Raw genomic sequence first — 24,458 nt, forward strand, 5'->3', positions numbered from 1 at the left:
GATAAAGGGTATGGAGACACTGCGGTAACCCCTCAGTGTCCAAATTGACTCGATTATAGAAAAAGTGGTCTCCGGTCTCATCATCTTTGAAAAACCCATACCCCTCGGCCTGATTAAACTTAACCACTGTGCCGATGCTGCACTGCCGATCAAATTCCTCACTGTGGGACCCTGCCATTATTTCCCTCGCCACTGTCTCAGCCAGGAGCCTTTCGTGCACCGAGTCTATTTCAGGCGGTGGGGACTGTCGCCGGGTTAGGGGCGCCGGCTTCACCGGCTCCCAGATGAACCCCCACGCATCTTCCTCAAACGCTGGGGTGTTTTGCCAGCCCGGGGCCTGGGCTTCTGGTGGGGGCGGAGGCCCTACCTTGACCGACGCAGCCGCCTCCGGACTCTGGAAGGGTGCTCCGAGTGTCCCGCTTCCCAGCGTCAGTTAGGTTGTGTAGGTGGCTCGGACTTCTGTGGTCGTCTCCCCGGTAACTGCATCCCACGAGGTGACCCACGTGACCTTTGCTGGCCTCTCTGGTACTCCGGTCACGGCCGGCAACTGAATGGTAGGTGCCTCTGCCACTAAGCTTCCCCTCGGGCGTCCTCTTCCCCGACCTGCTGTCACCAGCACGCCTGTTTCGGCTCTTTTGTCTATCGATGCTTCCATTTTGCTCTGCACAGTCCACTGAGTCGACGTCTCTTGTTGTTCTAACGGTAATGGCGTCGGGGAAGGTGGAGGCGGTATTACTTTTCCCGCTCTTGCATGTACTCCACCCCTGGCCTCGCCCACCAAATCGACCCAGCGTAGGCGACGCCTCCTCTTTCTTGGGACGCCGCCCATGCCTCCGGTCCTCTGCAGTATCTCGGGGCAAGCACCTCTCCTCTTTGGGCGGTGCACTCCGGGCTTCTTCCTTACAGGCCAGCCCAGCGCTTTTCGTTTGGCGCCCACTTTTCGCGCCTTCACTGAACCCATGAGGACGGCCGCCATCTTGTGGCCTGTTCAGTACATCAGGCACCACTTGGTCTCTGCTCGGGGTTTCTCTTCTGCAGGCTTGATCCTGCCGACTACGCTAAAATGTAACGGGGGCAGGGGGCGCCTCAGGGGGTGTAGTCGAGTCCCCTCGCCTTGTGGGCCGCAGGCTGAACCCTAGCCCGGCCGTTACTTGCAAAACAGGTGTGTTGTCGGGGCAGAGTGTGGATGCATGGGGCCCATTCATGACAGCGTTCTTTCTCAGCTCTCCAGCTCCTTTTTCACTTTCAGGAAAGAGACAATTGCAGGCAGCGGTTAAACCAAACACCGATTTATTAAACAAAGCTTCCATCTTTTTGTTTGCAGCAGGTTTACTTTAGTACGTTACAAGTTACAGGTCCTTTTCTACAGAAACGGTTTCCTTTTTCTCTACGGGCACTTTCCTTTGCCTGCAGGGGCCAAATGTTATCCCCCTAGCAGCGGTACTCCTATCCCGGATTTTAGTCCAGCCCTTTCCCAGGGATTTGTATTCAACTAGGGGATGGCTCCAGTACTCACTACCGGCTCCGGATTAGCTCCAACTTCTTCGCTCCACTGCCACAGCACCCACTCCTGCACTCTGCCCCATCACTTCTCCTCAACTGCCTTTTCTCCTCCAGCCCCCCCTTCTCCCCCCTCCTAGGCTGCCCTGCCCCTTCCTTCCCTGTCACTGTTACCAGGGGAACCACTCACTACACTGGCACCTAGGGGGGGAGAACCGTACATAACACATAACATTGTACAATGTGCCACCATACTCCCCGGGCGTCTTCAGGGGGGGAAAAACCTCTTCTCCACACCAGGGGTCCGTCCACCCCTTACATAGGGGTTAAACACCATGCTGCTACACCACCGCCACCGGGCTCCCTGCACCAACAGCAGTGGTGGTACACCATCTTACCACGCACCATGGGTGGCGTCACGAACTTTCCAAAATACCCCTGTACATATCTCCTCCCTTTTCTTTTAATCGAGTGGTCGCACGACCCCCGGGTCCGGAGACCCCTCGAGCCACTGCAGATCCTGATCCGAGCGGCGGCAGTGGCCCGGCTGCGCACCCGGGGGTGGTACAGAAGCATCCATGTAACAAGTAGCCAGATAGGTGACCCTCGCTGCAGCATTAACGATGAACTGGAGAGGGGAAAGTCTAGTGTGGGGGAGGCCAATTAATAGAGAATTACAGTAATGAAGGTGGGAATGTATCAGGACCATGGTGAAGGTTTTTGTTGCTTCCATGGTAAGAAAGGTTGGAATTCTAGAGATGTTCTTCAGGTGAAGGCAACAAGAGCGGGTGAGACATTGTATACAGGAGATGAAGGACAGATCAGTGTCAAGCATAACCCCCAGACTGTGAGCCTGTGGCCTAGGTGTTATCATGCACACAGAGAGGAATATGTCAGGTTTAGGGAGGTTAAAATACGGAGGGAGTAGAAGATGTTCAGTTTTCGAAAGGTTACGTTTCAGAGAGAGAGCGGACATGACATTGAGGTCAGGGGATGAGGTGTATAATTGTGTGTCATCAGAATAAAGATGGTACTGGAAGCCAAATTTGCCGATGGTCTGTCCAAATGGGTCAGTGTAAAGAGAGAAAAGAAGAAGATCAAGGACTCTAACTTGATGGACCCCAACAGTGAGAAGAGTGGAGCCAGTAAATTATACTCTGAAAGAGTGGTCAGAAAGATAAGAAGACAACCTGGAGAGAGCGGTCCGAGAGAAAGGAGGAGAACCAGGAGAGAGCAGTCCGAGAGAAAGGAGGAGAACCAGGAGAGAGTGGTCCGAGAGAAATGAGGAGAACCAGGAGAGCGGTCCGAGAGATAGGAAAAGAACCAGGAGAGAGCGGTGTCCTTTAGGCCAATTGAGTGGAGCATAGCAAGGAGACGGTGGTCAACAGTGTTGAAGGCTGAAGAGAGGTCAAGTAAAATAAGCAGAGTAGTCACCATTACGTTTTTCTGTCAGAAGGTCATTGGTCACTTTGATGAGGGCAGTTTCTGTATAATGTGGGGGATGGAAGCCTGACTGTAATGGATCTAGAAGAGAGTGAGTGGAGAGGTAGCGGGTGAGGCAAGAGTAGACCAGGCGCTCCAAGAGTTTAGAGATGAAGGGAAGATTGAAAACCAGTCTGTAATTATTTGTACAGGATGGATGAAGAGAAGATATTTTTAATAATGGAGTAATGATAAAAATGAATAATGTTTGAAGGAGAAGAGAAAGATACCAGAAGAGAGGGAGAGATTGAAGATGTTAGTTAGGTGAGAAGTGATGACTGGAGTAGTTGTGAGGGAAAGGGATCAGTAGTGCAAGCGGTAGCATGAGAAAAAGAGAGGATCCTGGAGACTCCTTCTTCTGTGACTGGATGACATGTGGAGAGTGAGCCAGATGGTATGTGGGGAGGGATGGGAATCACTACACAAAAAAAGCAAAAGATGTAATGCAGCAACAAAATGACATCAATGGTTAATACCACAACTATACACAATAATAATATCACAACCACCAGTAAGCCTAGATAAATCCACATCTCTAGGCCAGTTATAGACAAGCTATAGCTGGCACTATAAGAAGCGTCCAACCAGCATATATAGGGGAGAACAAACGTAACTGGCTCTCCCTTAGCATATGACCAAGGAGAATAACAAGTAGCCAAGCAGAGATTAACTTGTTAGCCTGCCTATGAACTTCAGGTCTGTGAGTCAACACACCTCATCACCCTGCATTGATCATAGACATCAAGGAAGTTAGCAAACTCTGTCTAAGAATCTGACGTTTTCCTAGATCTTGATGCTGCCATGATACTTGGCGATGCTTGCAAAAAACCTCCTTGTGACACCTGTTCTTCCAACTTTCTGCTCTACTTCCATTTCAGTCCAATCAATGGGTTGTGGTTGACCTCACTCTGTCCAGGAAGGGGTGATGCTTGTCATGATGTGCATTGTTCCCCCATATGATCACCTCACTGCCTCACACAGAAGAGGACAATGTGCAAAAACAGTACATGGGATCTTTGTGATCCCATAGGGAATCGTAATGCAAAATTTCACCTGATTTGAAGGTAGAAGTCTTCCTTTTACCTCTACGGGCCTTTTGCAGCTGCAGCGGTGGAGGTGGCATAACACTTTAATTTAATTGGACCAAATCGAAACCGCTCTTTATTTGACTAAATCTGCCTGAATCAAATTTTGAAAAATTTGGCTCTTCCCAGCCTAAAATAGTAGCCTGCAGGGGCCCTAGAAGTTTGTGCATCCATTAGATGCGCCAATACTGATGCTTTGCCTGGATTTTCTTGATTGCACTGGTGCAGTAACAGTTGGCTTAATACATACTTTTATGGTTGATGTCAATTGATGTTAGTTGTGATTTGACAGCTGGCATAAAGCCCAGTGGTTACTAATGGAGAGGCACCTATGAGACACCCACATTACTAACCCGGCAATTGTAGAGTTAAAAAGAACAGGAAAAAAATTGTGTGTGGTACAAACCCCAAACTTTATAGTTGAGGTTCACTCATGCCTACTTGAAACCCAATTTGGTGATGACTGGAGGGTCTCAGCAGTTACCCTTACCCCACCATCAGACTTTTAGGGTTTATTTTTTGAGCAGATCGGAAATAAAAATGTCTTTAAGAGAAAACCCCTTTTGCGAAATGTAACTCACATCTAAACCCTGAGCATGTTACATAGTCATCAGTGCTGGACAATAACACTAAGATCAAATCAACAGAGTGAGAGATGGGTGAACAATGCAAAGAACACTTATTCCATGCAATCCAGAAGGTCAATAAAATAGTCCATCACACAAAGGGTAAAATAGTCCAGGAACACGGATACAGTCCAGTAAGCGATAAATGTCCAAGTCTCTCTGGGATGCGAACCGTAGCCCAGCTTCACCCACAGAGGAAGAATTTTACCTGCTTGTCTCATGTCCTCAGACAGACTGAATAATCCCTCAGATAAGCAGAGAGTTTGGGTGGATTCCAGGCTCCTCTACCCCACACCTAAGGACAGAAGCACTGCAGGGGGTTATTAACCTGCAGACAGGACAAATAATACATGAATGGACAGAGCACCACACCTAAAATACGAGCCTACACAAAATTATACACAACCCACAAACCATCACATTGCTATTAGTTAAATTCCAAAAATTCAAAGTTTTATCTCTGCCACCTGAATTCACCCTGGAGCCCTTGCAAAATTTCAGGACACCCCTATCTGTCTACTTTGGCGGTGACGTTTACGCGAACCATGCCACCATTTCAGTTTGGTCAGTGGGACATTCAAGACTGTTGGTGTGACGCCCTGGCCAGCCAGGTAGTCACAGATAGGGCCCCGCATTACACCTGTCCCTCATAGGTAACATACAGCCAACACACATAAACCCTAGTCACCCCCCCTCAGGACTGGATGGACACACCAGGGGCGGAACCAGGCGGTTGGAAGATACCCACCTGGGAGTCTCAGACAGCCTGAGGTGGGAAAGTAAAGAGTGCACAAGAGTCTAGAGTTCAAGTTGGAGAGGTGTGTGGGCTGGAGCTGTGTGCAGCTCCAGCGGAGGACACAACACAAATTGAACAGGTGCAAGGGTAGGAGCCCTGGTGCCTCAGGCTTGGAGGCAGACGGAGGCCTCTGTCTGCAGGAGCCGGGAAGACGGCTCGGTGGAACCGAGGTGGACCGGGACAGGGTAGTGGCCCGCTGGTACCGACCCGGGGAACAGACTCAGAAACCGGAGCACAAAGGGGGGCACTCAGACCCTGAAGCTAAGTCCAGAAGCTACTGGGGGCTAGCTAATTAACTGATTGCGGCCAGGACTAGAGGTCCTGTCCCACCCAAAGTCTTGACTGAAGACAACAGCCCAACGAGGGGGATAGAAAGCCACCGCCACAGCTCAGCAGAGAGATCCTACGGGCTAGCGTCTGCGGGCAAAGGGCTCCTCAGGCAGCCACAAGCCTGGGGGAGCGGACTCCTGAAGTTGCATGCGCAGGTAGTCCACCATCACAAACAGGTGCAGGAGAAAGACAGAGACCACCAGCCGGGTGGGGGACCAGACTGCAGCTGGCTGCGGCCACCAACCACCATCAGCTTGGTTTACCAGAGACTCGTGTGTTTACTAATAGTGAGGACATCAGTGCCCTTCGGCCACCCATCTCCCTGCATCGCCAAGAACTCCCCCAATGAGTCCCGGGGCCACCATCCCTGCCCAAAGATGGGTTAACAACTTGCTGCCAAACATCTCCCCCGGGTGCCCCGTAACTGCAGCGGTGGTGTCCACCTTCACCACATCCCATGGGTGGTGTCACGAACTTAACACGGCTCCGGCCGTATACCTACGTCCCCAAACCACAAACCCCCTTTTGATTGGATTGACCGCAGGACCCCCGGGTCTGGAGACCCTCGAGCCAACCACCGAAGATCCGAATCCGAGCGGCTCCGCTGCTGAGCACGGGGCAGCATACCGGCATGCACCCAAGACTAGAATTTTGACAAACTACAGGCCAACAAAGAACTATTGAACTTGTGGGTTTATATTGATGACCTATTTTTACATAGGTCATCAATATCAGGTAGGAGGGGTTTAAAATGTGGTGTACCTACTGATCAGCTGTTAGATGGTCCTGCAGCTGCAAGAAGTAGACTGTAGATTTGAGGGAACCTGAGGTTCGATTTTTGGGTTCGCAAACCGACTTCCAAAAAAACAGTTCAGTTCAATGCTTACATTCAGGGGTTGGTCCCTACTGATCCGATGTTGATATCCTAAGTAAAAAATATCATTATTGTATAGCCGTAAAATCCCTTTGAAACTTTATAATTTGTCATTTTTGATATTTTTGAGGTTTAATAATAAGTTGACTTCTTAGCAAAACTCATCCAAGCAAGTGACACTCAAGGAGAGTGAGTATCCCAGACATTATATGATTGTGAATACTTTAATTATCTGAAAATCCAGGTAAGTTTGGAGATTAGCAGCCAACCAGAATCAGGCAGATGCCTTCATTTCAATAAAGGTCATTTAATTATCCAAATATTATCACATTCCAAATGTTTCCTACAATATTGTCTTCTATAAGATAGAAACGTAAGCTGTGAAATATCCTGACACGAGGATTGATTGATTTCTGACAGGTCACAAATCATTACATAGCCCACATTATTAGAAAAAAAGATAAAAATACAGATTATTTTGGATATTTACATCCTTTGGAGTTGAAAGGGACATTTCAGCAGAAAATATTTATTATCTAGCAAAGAATGACTGTAGAAGAAAAATGTGACTAAAATTGGATTCGCTCATTTGCTGCGATAAATGTTTCTAGGATAATGCCCTAAAAAGAAGGGGGTGCTAGTGAGAAGGAAGGGGGACATGTAATATTTTGTTTATCTGACAAACTAGTTTCTTATTTTTCTAGTTATATGTTGCGTGCTACTAATTACAATTGTGAATACAAATGTCACAATGACTATAGGGATAGCAGGAAATGTTGACACTCAGGCTATCCTTAATCTCAGGGATACCTTTAAAGGTAAGCATGCCTGAGTCTCCTTCCTGGCCCTGCACCTGCCAAGCCTTGATCTGATCGCTCCTTCCTATAATTTCATTTCTGTGGTGCCAACATATCCTGCAGCACTTTACAATTAAGCTGGGATATGTATAGATGATAAAAACTATACAAAGTAACACATGCTTCAGCAGATACAGGAGGAGTGCTGCTGACAAGGTTACAATCTGTAAGGAAATAGAGGGATAAAATACACATTTTTCATTTTATAAGACGCACTGGATTCTAAGACGCACCTCAAATTTAGACGAAAAAAAATGAAAAAAAATATGGGGTTCGTCTTATAATCCAGTGGCGTCTTACCGGAGATTGGCAACAGCAGAGGTGGTGAAGCGGGGTCGGAGGAGGCCGGTGCGGTGCTGGAGTAGGGTGATGCTGTGGGCGGTGGAGTGGGTGTCCCAGATGATTACTGCAGACGGCGGCGCTGTGAGGCAGGAGGAACATCCAGGAACTCTCAGTGGTGCGGGCTTCAAAAAAAATGGTGCCTGGAGTCAGCGCATGCACAGATTGAGCTATCAGCTCAATCACAAGTAGAGAAATCACCTGCGCACGCGCCACCATTGGGTGTCACTTTCCTAAAATCCGCTGCAGGGAGTTCAATGGGCCAGAGGCGGCGCGTGTCCAGATGAGATCTTGAGCCAAGAGCCCCATCTGCCCACTTGCTGACTCTGGGCTCCATTATTTGTGGTCGCATCGCCGACATTCAGGATGGCAGGCCCTGCCTCACCGTCCGCAGTGCCCACAGCACCACAGAGCCCACATCGCAGTGCCCGCAGCAAAGCACAGCCCACAAAATCGACTTTGCTTCCTTTGACCCCTCTCCAGTACAGTACCCTTAAAAAAGCTACATTCAGCTTATAAGGGTGGCTTTACATGCTACGATATCGCTAAAGCGATCTCGTTGGGGTCACGGAATTTGTGACGCACATCCGGCCACTTTAGCGATGTCGTTGCGTGTGACACCTATGAGCGATTTTGAATCATCGCAAAAACGTTCAAAATCACTCATCGGTGACATCACCCCCTCTTCACAATTATCGTTGCTGCTGCTTCTACAATGTAGTTCATCGTTCCTGTGGCAGCACACATCACTATGTGTGACACCGCAGCAATGAGGAACCTCACCTTACCTGCGGCCGCAGGCAATGAGGAAGGAAGGAGGTGGGCGGGATGTTACGTCCCGCTCATCTCCGCCCCTCCGCTTCTATTGGGCGGCCGCTTAGTGACGTCCCTGTGACGTCGCACATCCCTCCCCCTTCAGGAAAAGGATGTTTGCCGCCCACAGCGACGTCGCTCAGGAAGTAAGTGCGTGTGACGGGTCAGCGCGATTTTGTGCGACACGGGCAGCAATTTGCCTGTGTCGCACAAGGGCGGTACGCTCGCTAGCGATATCGGTAACGATATCGCAGCATGTAAAGCGGGCCTAAGATGCACCTCTCATTTTACTCCTAAATTTTTGGGAGAAAAAGTGCGTCTTATAATCCAAAAAAATACGGTAAGTATAACATTCTTGTCATGTATGATCCAGCCATCATTATAATAAATAGGGGTTCGGTACAAACCTGCGTGAACCGTCATCAGCCAGTGTCTGTCTAAGTGCAGTTATCACATGTTATTGGGTGCGTGGAGGTTGTGCAGACAGATGAATAGGAAGGGGCAGATTTTTAGGAAAAATTAGAAGGGGAAACCTAACTTACATTAGTGAGTTGAGGTGACAGGCTTGTCTAAAGACGTGTTTATATAGCACATATAAAAATGTGTGGACTAGGTATTATTCTGATCTTTTGGGGTTATTGCATTCCAGAAACCTGGCGCAGCACTAAAAAAGTCTTGGAGATGGAAATGAGTGGTTTGGATAATGGAGGATGTTAGTCTTATCAGTTGCAAAATGGAGAGCACGAGTAGGGTTGTAGATAGAGATGAGAGAAGAGATGTGGAGGATGCAGAAGAATGGAGAGCTTTGTAAGTGAGAGTGCTAAGTTTACATTGTATTCTCTAGTGGATGTACAACCAGTGCAATGACTGGAACAATGGGGAGGCATCGGTGTAGCAGCTGGACAGAAATATGATCCATTAAGTAGCCCAGACAAGAATGAATAAAAGGGACAGTTTTTGCACTTTCAAAAGTGAGTAAAGGTTGGATTCTGGAGACATTTTCTTGACGCAAGTGACATGATAAGTGATTGAATATAGGGAATAAAGGAAAGTTCAGTGGATGTGCTGCTTGGGAGTTATGATTGAACTTCCCAAGGAATTTCAATATTAGGTATAGGCTGGTGAGTAGAAGGGGGGGGACATGAGAAGTTCAACTTTTACTCTTCTCCTTCCTTCTAAAAAGACTTCAGTAGGCAGCTGTAATCTGATTGAGCTGATTGACCAAGATGGATTTTTAGCAAGTTTTCAAAGTGTATGATGAGTTCAGAGTTCAGGAAGCAGAGGAAAGAGAAATGGCTCAAAGGAAGAGAGAGAAACCTATTTCTCTGATAAGATATATAAGATATATTGAGAAGTTTCTTATCCTGCGGTATACATCTGTGCAAACTTTATATAGAGGACAGTGACCATTTAGATCATTCACTGTAACATCAAACACAAATCTCAGCAATTAAACAGTAAAAAGTTTGAGTGTAATGAAGAAGAAGTTGTTGTCCTCGTCCCCGTGTCCTGTGGTGATTATGCGTCTCTCCGACGCTCGGCGATTAAGCGGAGGCATGTCAGGGATTGTTTAACTTGGACTTAATGTGCCTCTGGTGTACTCTGATGTTAAATGTATAAAACTGACAGTCCCAGTCATTAAAGAAGTGCTGATTTATGAATCCAAAGTCTCACTCAGCTACCCACGGTGTCACCGAGTAACAGATTGCCCTGATTTCTTCCCATTTGTTACAGTGGAGATTTATTGTATTTAACTCTCATCAGATCATTATTTTACCTCAAATTTCTGCAATGACTGCGACTTGTGACAAAGAAGCTTTCACATCCATTTATGAAACCTTTTCAATGGCGTTCGGGCGTTCGATGTTTCACACTATCCTAACTCTGGCCCCTGTAAAGATATGAAAGGGGGGAGCTCACTGTTTGGTACGGCTCATAGTGATAGTGTAAGGTTGAAGCTACACGGGGATTACTGCGAGTCCTCGCATGACACTCACCTCACGCTCGCAGCACAGCGGGAGCCGAGTATCATGCTAGTGTCATGCGACTGTGGTCTGATCATGCGATCAGACCACAGCTGCGGAGGGGAGGGCCAGCGCTGCGGAGGGGAGGGTCAGCACTTCGGAGGGGAGGGCCAGCGCTGCGGGGGGGAGGGCCGACACTACAGAGGGGAGGGCCGGCGCTGCGGAGGAGAGGGAGGGATTTATCTCCCTATCTCCTCCGTTGCCGGCTGATGTTGGAATCCCACTGCACTCACGTTAGACCATTGTAATGCGAGTGCAATGCGATGTTTCTCTTGACTGGGTGCAAGTGGAACAGGAGCGTATTCCACCTGCAGCATGCCGCAATTGTTATCTCGGTCCGATTAGGGCTCAGAAAAAAATCGCTCATGGGAGTTGCCCCATAAATTAATATTGGTCCGAGTGGCTTAGTTTGAAAAATAATAGTTAAGAAGTCAGTTAGTGAGAGGAGAGTCCCTAAGGGAGAGGAGCAGATGGCGTCTGTAAGAGATGTGGTGGAGGAGGACCCAATAACTTTAATTCAGTATGACCTTCAGGTCGAGACAACTGGGCACCAGACACACAGGGTCCTGGAGAAGAGAGGACTGTCTGAATTCCGTCCCAAGTTTGGGTTAAGTCCGTGCAGCCCTGGTAGTAGCCATTCTCTGGCAAATTAATGAATCCCCTCAATTAGCGGAAGGTCAGTGGGCTCTTAAGAGAAGAGTAAGTCCTGACTGACCGGAAAGACTTTTTGATTCTGCTGTGTACAATGAAACTGAAGGAGAGGATGAGCAGCTTAGGGATCCCAACAAAAGCCGAGTACCAGGGAAGTGGTCGGCTGGCAAAATATATGATTTTGTTGGTATATACAACAGTTGAAGGACTTCTTTATATGTGTGAAGAAGGACTTTATGCTGATCTAACAGTAGATGGCAATTTTATTTAAAGTTTCCTTACTCACTGTATTGTAAAAAGTCTTTTGTTTTTTTTTCTGATTTCACTTTCTCTTCCTGATAAAATGCTGTATGCCTGGGCTTATTATTACCTGATGTTCTCCAAAGAGTAAAGAGCTTGTTATCCCAAGTAATCTGCTCTGTGAACTTTCTTCTGCAACTGCAAAGCTAGAAGCTGTGCAACAGGTTATGAGCCCAGGCACCCCAAAATCCCAGGATACCAGACACCAAAGATCCCAGGCACCAAAGATCCCAGGCCGTCTAAGATCCCAGACACTCCAAGATCCCAGACATCCAGTACACCAGAAAGGTCAGCAAGACCCTGGTGAATGCAGGAATGCAGTTCTTCAGAACAATTCTCTCCAAACAAGTAAGACAAGTTAATAATGATGAGTAGCACAGAACTCACAGTAGCTAAGCTGAATAATGAGAACTATCAGTTATGGAAGCTCAAAGTGGAGATGTTATTGTCTAAAGATTATTTATGGGAAGTAATCACTACAGATAGACCCAATGATAATAATCAGACATGGGATAAAAAAAATAGACAAACAAGAGCTACTATCAGCCTATTAATGGAAGATTCTCAATTAATCCACATAAGGAATGAGGATACAGCACAGGGAATGTGGGAGGCATTAAGAAAGCTACATGAAAGACCCAGCTTAAATCACAAGTTATTTCTGCTAAGAAAGCTTTAGGAGCACTTTGCACACTACGACATTGCAAGTGCGATGTCGGTGAGGTCATGTCGAAAATGACGCACTTCCAGCGTTCTTTCGACATCGTAGTGTGTAAATCCTAGATGATACGATTAACAAGCGCAAAAGCGTCATAATAGTATCATCGGTGTAGTGTCGGGGAACTCCATAATTACGCTGTTGCAACTGTATGATGTTGTTTCTCGCTCCTGCGGCAGCACACATCGCTGTGTGTGAAGCCGTTGGAGCGAGGAACATCACCTTACCTGCTACCCGCAGCTCATGCCGACTATGCTGAAGGAAGGAGGTGGGCGGGATGATTAAGTCCCGCTCTGCCCCTCCCCTCCGCTGCTTAATAAGGAGCCGGTTCACCGGCCAGAGCAATGTCGCAGGGCAGGTGAGTGCATGTGAAGCTGCCGTAGCGATAATTCGCAGCTGCGACGGGGGCTGGGACTATCGCGCTCGGCATCGCAAGTGCCCCTTACAGCATGAGACTTAGTGCAGACAATGACATGCAGGAGCATATATTCGCTATGATAGAAGTGATATCACAGCTGAGATCAATTGGTGAAGATATTAAGGATAGTCACATAGCAGCAATATTATTGTGCTGTTTACCAGTTTCATACACTGCTTTAATAAATGCACTAGAGACAAAACTTGAAGCAGACATCAAACATTAGAGTTTGTAAAGACCAGACTCATGGATGAATATCAAAGAAGGAAAGAGTTAACAATCGATTCTACTGAAAAAGATGGTGGAAATGCTTTTAAAGCTACAGAATCAAAAAGACCCTATAATAAAGAGACAGTAGAATGTTTCAGATGTAAGAAAGAGGGACATTTAAAGAAAGACTGTATTATATGGAAAGCAGAACAACAGAAATTACACCATAAAGAGAAAACACAGAAGGTGAAAAACACAATCTCTGATTCAAGGGTAAATAATTGGAATGGCATATTTAAAGTAACTGATATGAAATCATCATCAGGTTGGTTTATTGACTCAGGAGCAACAAGTCACAGGACAAGTAATAAAAGTTTCTTTACTGAACTTGATTTAAATAAGAAGGAAGCCAATTATCTTGCAGATGGAAGCAAAATAACTGCGGAAGGCATTGGACAAGGAATGCTAAACTGTTCTAATAAGTATGGGCATGACTCAAAAATTCTTGTACAGGATGTGTTATATGTTCCAGGATTAGATGTAGGATTGTTATCTGTAAAACATCTAACAGCTAAAGGACTTACTGTAAAATTCAAAGATGATGAATGTACAATCCTAGCGGGAAATAAGATAATAACCAATGTCAAGGCAAATGAACAATTATATCAACTAGACACATTAAAGGAACAGATGAAGTTGTGTACACATGATCACAAGAATTGCATTCACATGTGGCATAGACGTCTAGGACACAGACATCCTGAAAGTATAATGGAGCTACAAAAGAAAGAATTGACAAAGGATCTATTGATATCTGATTGCTCAATTACCATAAGATGTGAATGTTGTATAAAATCTAAAGCTACAAGTATATTTTACCTAAAGAAAGTGAAACGAAAAGCACAAGATCACTTGATTTGATGGGTACTTATGTATGTGGACCCATGAAAGTGACTACATCAGGAGGCAATAAATATAAAGTGACTTTTATAGATGACTACTCAAGATACACAGTCACATACTTGATCAAGAACAAAAGTGAAGTTTTCAATAAATTAGTAGACTACGTGACAAAGTCGAGTAACAGGTTTCAGAGGAAGCTAATTGTCATTGGAAGTGATAATGGAGGTGAATTCATAGGACACGAAATAGGTAACTAGTAGTGATGAGCGAGCATGCTTGTTACTACTCGGTACTCGCACGAGTATCACTGTACTCGGTCTACTCGGCGGGGACCGAGTAATCTCGTGATACTCGTGCTGTACTCGTGGTCTTCATTTCTGCATGTTGGCGCTCTTTTGAGAGCCAGCCCTCATGCAGGGATTGGCTGGCAGACCACTGCAATGCCACAGCCCTGTTAGTTGTGGAATTGCAGTGATTGGCCGGCCTGCACAGCGTGACCGAGCCTTTATACCGGCCGGCGCGCTGTGCTCTGCTCACAGCTATCCAGACAGTCAGTGCAGGGAGAGGGTCGCTGCTTCAGGGAAAGGTTTGCGGCCCTTTATAGCTATTTCCGTAGCAGGGCTGCAAACAGTGTGACCAAAAGTCCTTCTCAGGACTATTCTAGTTGTATACAGGCAGGCAGGGTATAGCCAGGTCGGAGTACAGTAGCAGAGTCCTTCTCAGGACTATTGTTGCTGTATACAGGCAGGGTATAGCCAGGTTGGAATACAGGCTAGTGACCAAAAGAGTCCTTGTCAGGACTATTGTAGCAGTATACAGGCAGGCAGGCAGGCAGGCAGGGTATATAGCCATTCCTAGTGGTGACCGTATACCAGCCTTCATCATATCTGGGGCTGGTGTACACAGCCTAAAACAGTCCTGATAGTGTCAGACTTCTCAGCAATTGTCGCTCCTAAAAACCTGTTAGGTTCTTAGTGCGTCCGTGCTTGCATTTAAAAACCGCACGTGTGTGCCTGTCGGTGGCAGCGTACAGGTGCACTTGTGTGCGTTTTTACCAAACTATTATATAACGCACAAGTGTAGTGTATAATACACGTCAGTCAGCAGTGGCTGATAGTGTCAGAGTTCTCGTCATTAATTTTTGCTCCTAAAACCTGTGTTAGGTTCTTAGTGCGTCCGTGCTTGCATTTAAAAACCGCACGTGTGTGCCTGTCGGTGGCAGCGTACAGGTGCACTTGTGTGCGTTTTTACCAAACTATTATATAACGCACAAGTGTAGTGTATAATACACGTCAGTCAGCAGTGGCTGATAGTGTCAGAGTTCTCGTCATTAATTTTTGCTCCTAAAACCTGTGTTAGGTTCTTAGTGCGTCCGTGCTTGCATTTAAAAACCGCACGTGTGTGCCTGTCGGTGGCAGCGTACAGGTGCACTTGTGTGCGTTTTTACCAAACTATTATATAACGCACAAGTGTAGTGTATAATACACGTCAGTCAGCAGTGGCTGATAGTGTCAGACTTCTCAGTAATTGTCGCTCCTAAAAACCTGTGTTAGGTTCTTAGTGCGTCCGTGCTTGCATTTAAAAAACGCACGTGTGTGCCTGTCGGTGGCAGCGTACAGGTGCACGATTTGCACAAACTTTGATATAACGCCCAAGTCTAGTGAATACACGTCAGCACAGCATTGCAAAATGCGCAAGGGCGTTGGCAAGGAACAAGGAAGTGGACGTGATGGTGGTGCAGGCAGAGGCCGAGGTCGTGGGCAAGCTCTAATTTTGCCACAACAAAGGGCCACATCTAGTCGCTCGCACGTCCTGTCCCAAATTCTTGGGGACCGCAGCAGTACACCGCTCTTGAACCAAGACCAGTGTCAACAGGTTGTTAGTTGGATAGCGGATAATGCTTCCAGTCAGATTGGCACCACCACAAACACTCTGTCTTCCACACGGTCAAGTGTCAGTAGCCGTGATACTGCACCGCACATTTCAGAACCTGATCCTCCTTCCTACCACAAGGCTGAGTACACGTCCTCAGACATTAATGATCCCACACTTGGACACTCGGAAGAGCTGTTCACGTTTCCATTCGCACATTCTGGCCTCTCACCAGCTCATGTTGAAGTGGGTCATGAGGAGATCGTATGTACAGATGGCCAAATATTTGAGCAGCCACGTTCTCACGAAGTTGGCAACGTGTCTCAACAAGGGGTGGACGATGATGAGACACAATTGTCAGGAAGTCAGGAGGAGGAGCATGGTGCGGAAGAGGAAGACGACGTGGTGGATGATCCAGTAACTGACCCAACCTGGCAGGAGGATATGCAGAGCGAGGACAGCAGTGCACAGGGGGAGGGAGGCGTAGCATCCCAACAGGCAGTAAGAAGCAGGGTGGTGGCTCCAGGCAGAAGTCAGGCAACCGTTCCCCGGAACAACAACACGACACAAGGTGCCTGTACAAATGTTAGGTCTTCCCGAGTCTGGCAGTTTTTTAAGTTGGATCCAGATGATTCTAAAAAGGCCATTTGCAACACCTGTCGTGCCAGCATCAGCAGGGGTACCAAAACTAGCAGCCTGACCACCACCAGCATGATCAGGCACATGTCAGCCAAGCACCCGACTTTGTGGGAAGTACAACAGAGTCGAGGAGCAGTGCTTGCTAATGTCACTGCTACGTCTTCGCTGGTTGTGCATGCGAGCCAATCCCCTGTCCATGCTGCCTGCGAACAAGCCTCCTCCGGTCCTGCACCTGCAGTTGCCTACGCAGAAATAACACCATCATCAAGCACGTCCTTGTCCCAGCGCAGCGTTCAGTTATCCATTCAGCAAACCTTTGAACGCAGGCGCAAATACACTGCTAACACCCCACATGCCACAGTTCTAAATGCTAACATTTCGCGACTGCTTGCGCTGGAAATGTTGCCTTTTAGGCTGGTGGAGACAGAAGCATTCCGCGACCTGATGGCGGCAGCTGTCCCACGTTACTCGGTCCCCAGCCGCCACTATTTCTCCCGGTGTGCCGTCCCCGCGTTGCATAACCACGTGTTACAAAACATCACACGTGCCCTGAACAACGCTGTTTCACCCAAAGTCCACCTAACCACAGACACGTGGACAAGTGCTTGTGGGCAAGGCCGCTACATCTCGTTGACGGCACACTGGGTTAATATTGTGGAAGCTGGGACCCAGTCTGAGCGAGGGACGGAACACGTCCTTCCCACACCAAGGTTTGCAGGCCCTACCTCAGTCAGTGTTTCACCCACACTCTACAGCTCCGGAATGTCATGCTCTTCAGCCTCCTCCTCCTCCTGCGCATCCTCATCCACTGTACCCTCCACACCAGTCCCAAGCTGGAAGCACTGCAGCACTGCCTCGGCGAAGCGGCAACAGGCTGTGCTGAAGCTAATCTGCATAGGTGACAAACCCCACAATGCAGAAGAGCTGTGGACAGCTCTGAAACAGCAGGCAGATCACTGGCTCACACCTCTGAACCTAAAGCCAGGAAAGGTCGTGTGTGACAATGGCCGGAACCTGGTGGCGGCTTTGAGGCGAGGCCAGCTGACACATGTTCCATGCGTGGCCCATGTGCTCAACCTCGTGGTTCAGCGGTTTCTAAAGTCATACCCAGAGCTGTCTGATCTGCTGGTAAAAGTTCGCCGCCTGTCTGCACATTTTCGAAAGTCACCTACTGCTTCAGCCGGCCTTGCCGGCTTTCAGCGCAGTTTGCATCTTCCGGCTCACAGACTGGTGTGTGATGTCCCCACGCGTTGGAATTCAACTCTGCACATGTTGGTCAGGATATGTGAGCAGAAGAGGGCAGTTGTTGAGTACCTGCATCACCTAAGCCGTCGGGAAATGGGTCAAACTCCACACATAACACCTGAGGAGTGGAGATGGATGTCCGACCTATGTACCATCCTCCAAAACTTTGAGGACTCCACCAAGATTGTGAGTGGTGATGACGCCATTATTAGCGTCACCATACCGCTACTCTGCCTTCTAAAATGGTCTCTGCTCAAAACCAAACATGATGCATTGCAGGCGGAGCGCGATGAGTTGCAGCAAGAAACAGTAGTGGGTGTGGGTGATAACACACAGCCCAGCCTCGTCTCATCACAATGTGCAGTGGAGGACTATGACGAGGAGGAGGATGAAGACATGGAGCAAATCTCCGGCCAAATTGAGGATATGACATGCACACCAGTCATATCCTCGGTTCAGCGTGGCTGGCCAGAGGACAGGGTAGATGAGGAGGAGGAGGAGGAGGAGGAGGAGGAGGACAGCATGTTCAGTCAACGTGTTGGTCAGGCTACTGAAGTCCTGGCTGTTAAGAGTCTGGCGCACATGGCTGACTTTATGGTAAGCTGCCTGTCTCGTGACTCTCGCGTTAAGAACATCTTGGCCGACAATCATTACTGGTTGGTAACACTGTTAGACCCACGCTACAAGGAGAACTTGGCCTGCCCTGCCGCTAGCGTTTTGTCAGAGCGTGTTTTTAGTGCCGCAGGTGGAATCATTACAGATAAACGCACCCGCCTGTCAACTGAAAATGCTGACAGGCTGACTCTGATCAAGATGAACAAGGGTTGGATTGGGCCAGACTTCACCACACCACCAGCAAATGAGAGCGGAATTTAAAGTTTGCCATGTACCTCCACTCACCCATGGGTACACACTTCTGGACTTTGGATAATCGCTGGACTGCTCCTCCTTCTCCTCATGCGCCACCATGATGACCGTTACAAGAGTTAGGCCTTTGTTTCAGGTATACCCCCAGTGGTAAATTTTTTCGCCCATACTTTGCAGAATGGACATTACAACGACAGGAGACCCGCTCCTTTGCAATGGGAACAATGTTTTGAGGCCCTCATGCACGTCTCTATGCAGGGACAACGTGGAGCCTCCCAATTTTTGGCTGCCCTGCCAAAGGGCTATACTATAATACATCGGGCCTGTCCCGCCCACAACCATGAATCAGTCATGGAGACGGTGACTGAAAAGCACAAGGTACGTGCTGTGCAGTCCTAATTTTGCATATGTGAGGCCACATGGCACACTTTAAATAAAAATATTTTAGTGTTAGGACTGCCCCAGGAGATTTGCCGTGACGTTGGCGGGGTGGCTCGAAAAATTGCAATTTTTTGCCAAAAATCTCATTTTTTCAATAGTACAGCTTGGAATGTTGGTACTGTGCACACTTTGCAATACATAATATTTTTGAGTGGAGGTTGTTTTTATGCTGTTTTTTCTTGTTATATAGGGTCCCAGTTGGTTCTCATCTTGCAGTGCACCTCATGTTTATTTTTCCATCTGTCCTGATTTTTGGCGGTTGGTGGCTGTTCACACTTGCCATCCAACCCCGTCCACTGGCTATTTATTCTAAGCAGCATGTGCTCGGGCCTGTCCCGCCCACAACCATGAATCAGTCATGGAGACGGTGACTGAAAAGCACAAGGTACGTGCTGTGCAGTCCTAATTTTGCATATGTGAGGCCACATGGCACACTTTAAATAAAAATATTTTAGTGTTAGGACTGCCCCAGGAGATTTGCCGTGACGTTGGCGGGGTGGCTCGAAAAATTGCAATTTTTTGCCAAAAATCTCATTTTTTCAATAGTACAGCTTGGAATGTTGGTACTGTGCACACTTTGCAATACATAATATTTTTGAGTGGAGGTTGTTTTTATGCTGTTTTTTCTTGTTATATAGGGTCCCAGTTGGTTCTCATCTTGCAGTGCACCTCATGTTTATTTTTCCATCTGTCCTGATTTTTGGCGGTTGGTGGCTGTTCACACTTGCCATCCAACCCCGTCCACTGGCTATTTATTCTAAGCAGCATGTGCTCGGGCCTGTCCCGCCCACAACCATGAATCAGTCATGGAGACGGTGACTGAAAAGCACAAGGTACGTGCTGTGCAGTCCTAATTTTGCATATGTGAGGCCACATGGCACACTTTAAATAAAAATATTTTAGTGTTAGGACTGCCCCAGGAGATTTGCCGTGACGTTGGCGGGGTGGCTCGAAAAATTGCAATTTTTTGCCAAAAATCTCATTTTTTCAATAGTACAGCTTGGAATGTTGGTACTGTGCACACTTTGCAATACATAATATTTTTGAGTGGAGGTTGTTTCTATACTATAATACACCCACTTCCTGACAATGGACACTTAATGTTTTGAGGCCCTCATGCACGTCTCTATCCAGGGACAACGTGGAGCCTCCCAATTTTTGGCTGCCCTGCCAAAGGGCTATACTACAAAAGACCCACTTCCTGACAATGGACACTTAATGTTTTGAGGCCCTCATGCACGTCTCTATCCAGGGACAACGTGGAGCCTCCCAATTTTTGGCTGCCCTGCCTAAGGGCTATACTATAATACACCCACTTCCTGACAATGGACACTTAATGTTTTGAGGCCCTCATGCACGTCTCTATCCAGGGACAACGTGGAGCCTCCCAATTTTTGGCTGCCCTGCCAAAGGGCTATACTACAAAAGACCCACTTCCTGACAATGGACACTTAATGTTTTGAGGCCCTCATGCACGTCTCTATCCAGGGACAACGTGGAGCCTCCCAATTTTTGGCTGCCCTGCCTAAGGGCTATACTATAATACACCCACTTCCTGACAATGGACACTTAATGTTTTGAGGCCCTCATGCACGTCTCTATCCAGGGACAACGTGGAGCCTCCCAATTTTTGGCTGTCCTGCCAAAGGGCTATACTACAAAAGACCCACTTCCTTCCAATGGGCACTTCAGGTTTACAGGCCCTCATGCACGTCTCTATCCAGGGACAACGTGGAGCCTCCCAATTTTTGGCTGCCCTGCCTAAGGGCTATACTATAATACACCCACTTCCTGACAATGGACACTTAATGTTTTGAGGCCCTCATGCACGTCTCTATCCAGGGACAACGTGGAGCCTCCCAATTTTTGGCTGCCCTGCCAAAGGGCTATACTACAAAAGACCCACTTCCTTCCAATGGGCACTTCAGGTTTACAGGCCCTCATGCACGTCTCTATCCAGGGACAACGTGGAGCCTCCCAATTTTTGGCTGCCCTGCCTAAGGGCTATACTACAATACACCCACTTCCTGACAATGGACACTTAATGTTTTGAGGCCCTCATGCACGTCTCTATCCAGGGACAACGTGGAGCCTCCCAATTTTTGGCTGCCCTGCCAAAGGGCTATACTACAAAAGACCCACTTCCTTCCAATGGGCACTTCAGGTTTACAGGCCCTCATGCACGTCTCTATCCAGGGACAACGTGGAGCCTCGTAATTTTTGGCTGCCCTGCCAAAGGGCTATACTACAAAAGACCCACTTCCTTCCAATGGGCACTTCAGGTTTACAGGCCCTCATGCACGTCTCTATCCAGGGACAACGTGGAGCCTCCCAAATTTTGGCTGCCCTGCCAAAGGGCTATACTACAAAAGACCCACTTCCTTCCAATGGGCACTTCAGGTTTACAGGCCCTCATGCACGTCTCTATCCAGGGACAACGTGGAGCCTCCCAATTTTTGGCTGCCCTGCCTAAGGGCTATACTATAATACACCCACTTCCTGACAATGGACACTTAATGTTTTGAGGCCCTCATGCACGTCTCTATCCAGGGACAACGTGGAGCCTCCCAATTTTTGGCTGCCCTGCCTAAGGGCTATACTACAATAGACCCACTTCCTTACAATGGGCACTTTAGGTTTACAGGCCATCATGCACGTCTGTATGCAGGGGCATTGGTGAACCTCACAATTTTGGACTGCCCTGGCAAAGGAAAATACTACAAAGACTCAGTTCCTCAAAATGGGCACATAAGACTCAGAGGCCTTTATGTACGTCTCTTCTCAGGGACATCGGAGTGCCACACAATGTTTTACGTAAAATCTTTCATGTATTGATCTCAAAAAGTAACATACATTAGCTCTATCTCACTATTGGGTATGTGCCCTTAACATTTCCGCCATGAAAAATCATTTTGGTGTAATTTTGGAAGGTTTTCTGGTGAGTCCGTAAAAATGGCGTAAAACGCGGACAAAATTGTTCACAGCTGTGACTTTTGAGTGATAAATGCTTCAAGGGGTCTTCCCCATGCTGTTGCCATGTCATTTGAGCACTCTTCGGAGACTTTTGTGCCATTTTTAGGGTTTCTACATGCTGCCGGTGGTCATTTCACAAAAATACTCGGGTCTCCCATAGGATAACATTGGGCTCGGTGCTCTGGCCGAGTACACGAGTATCTTGGGAGGCTCGGCCCGAGCTTCGAGCACCCGAGCTTTTTAGTACTCGCTCATCACTAGTAACTAGTTAAGACAAAATGGTATAGAGCATCAAAAGACTGTTCCATACACACCTGAAGAAAGTAGTGTAGCAAAAAGGAAAAACTCTGACTGAAATGATAAGATGTATGCTAACAGATTCCAAACTACCAGAGAAATATTGGGGTGAAGCAGCAATGACAGCTACTTACCTACAAAACCGACTTTTCTAGAAAACTGAAAAAAACCAAACATATGAACTGTGACAGGGTAAGAAACCAAGTGTGAATCATTTAAGAGTTTTTGGATGTAAAGTTTTTGTATTTATTCCAACAGAAGAAAACGTTCCAAACTTCAAAACAGATCCATAGAAGGAATATTTGTTGGATATAGTGAAAATTGCAAAGGATATAGAATCCTAGATCCCAAAACATACAGAGTTACGGTGAGTTGTAGCAGTGTGACATCCATTGAGGATCTAAATGAAGACACTATGATTTCACTAGAAACAAAAAAATGAGAAAAACAGCAATGATATAGCTGAAAGAACATCTGATGAAAAAGAAGTTGAAATTGATGAAAAAGAGAATACTGAAAATGAAGAGATACAACTACAAACAGACACAGAAACCAAGATGTTCAATAAGAGAAAACAAAGGAAAACCACCAATACGTCTTTCATACAAGGCAAGTACAAGAAAAATGTATGAGCCGACCTCTTTCAACTTCCTGAAGAAAAAGAAGCTAATAAATGGATAAAGACAACAGAAACAGAAATAAAGTCCATGCATGACTCAAAGACATGGACACTGACAGAATTACCAGAAGGAAGAAAAGCTATAAACAGATGGCAAAGCTGAACGATACTGAGCAAGACTTGTAGCTAAAGGTTATTCTCGGAAATATGGAGAAGACTATGATGAAACATTTGCTCCAATTGTCAAACATACTACAATAAGAACTTTGTTTGCAGCTGCAGCCATGAAACAAATGGAGTTGAAGCATCTGGACGTAAAGACAGCATTTTTATATGGAGATTTAACAGAAGATATTTACATGAAACAACCTCCAGGATTTAAAGATAAGAGTAAACTGAACATGTTTTGTAAACCACAGAAAAGTATATATTGTTACACCTCGTGGCTCTCCTGTGGCAAGGAATGAGACAGTCTCCTTGCCTGTCACGAGCGCTCCTACTCAGCAGCGCCGAAGGTCTTCCAGACTGCAGGAGAAACCTCCTCAGAGAGGCAGCACGAGGGTGACACCTAGTGGTACTCCTGTTGCAAGAGATGAGGCGGTCTCCCATTCCTTGCCTGCCGCAGCTCCTCCTGCTCAGCAGCCTCGAAGGTCTGTGAGGTTGCGCAATGTGCAGAGGTTTGCTGTTCAGGGAAGCAGTGAGACTCCCGTTATCTCTACACATTATGAGACCGAGGATCCCGCCTCTATTTCCCAGAGGCAGGAGGGTGAGCATGTGCTATGCTTGGTGGATCCTGATTCGCCCACTGACGTCACACGGCTTGATGACAAGGCTGGTGACGTGGTGAATCCTGACTGGCCAGGCTGGGATGTCGTGGATCCTGATTGGGTCAAGTCCGTCATCTCCGCCTCGCGCCCGCCCTTGGCTGGAGCTACACCTCCTTAAAAGCTCCTCCTGCCATCATGGCGGCGCGCGACCGTCCTTCTATGTTTGGATGTCTGGCAGCGTGCTGCCACGCCACTGCTCAGGCATTACTGTCTCTTGTGGGCTTGGCCCTTGCTGCTCCGGCAGTACCTCGTTTGCAGGCCGTGTTCCTGCCTTGCTGCTCCGGCAGTACCCCCGTCAACAGGCCGTGTTCCTGTCCCAGGTGAGCTCCTCAAGTCTCCATTGGACTCACCTGGTTATTGAAAGCACACGTGCGTGGGCACCTCTGTGCTACCCTCGTGCCATATTCTCGTGACTTCCACTGGCACACGTGCGTGGGCACCTCTGTGCTTCCCCGTGCAACAGGTACACCGAGCCGTGAGATCTGTGCCATACAACCCTCAGGGGTTAGGGCAGATCGGTGTACATAGATCGTCTGTGACATTCCAGACGATCGCTAGCAGCAACCCGCTCACTCTTCACCCACCATAGCGGCGGTCCCTTACACCGCACAGTGGACCTTGACCGGCGGAAGCAGTCCATTTCCCATCTTGGCACGCTTCCCCGGGTCCCCCTCGTAACAATATATGGTTTAAAACAAGCTGCTAAAACGTGGAATGATAAAATCACAGAAGTGCTCACAAATGAAACATTT

This window comes from Anomaloglossus baeobatrachus, chromosome 1 (assembly GCF_048569485.1).
Source record: "Anomaloglossus baeobatrachus isolate aAnoBae1 chromosome 1, aAnoBae1.hap1, whole genome shotgun sequence".
NCBI classification, from domain to species: domain Eukaryota; kingdom Metazoa; phylum Chordata; class Amphibia; order Anura; family Aromobatidae; genus Anomaloglossus; species Anomaloglossus baeobatrachus.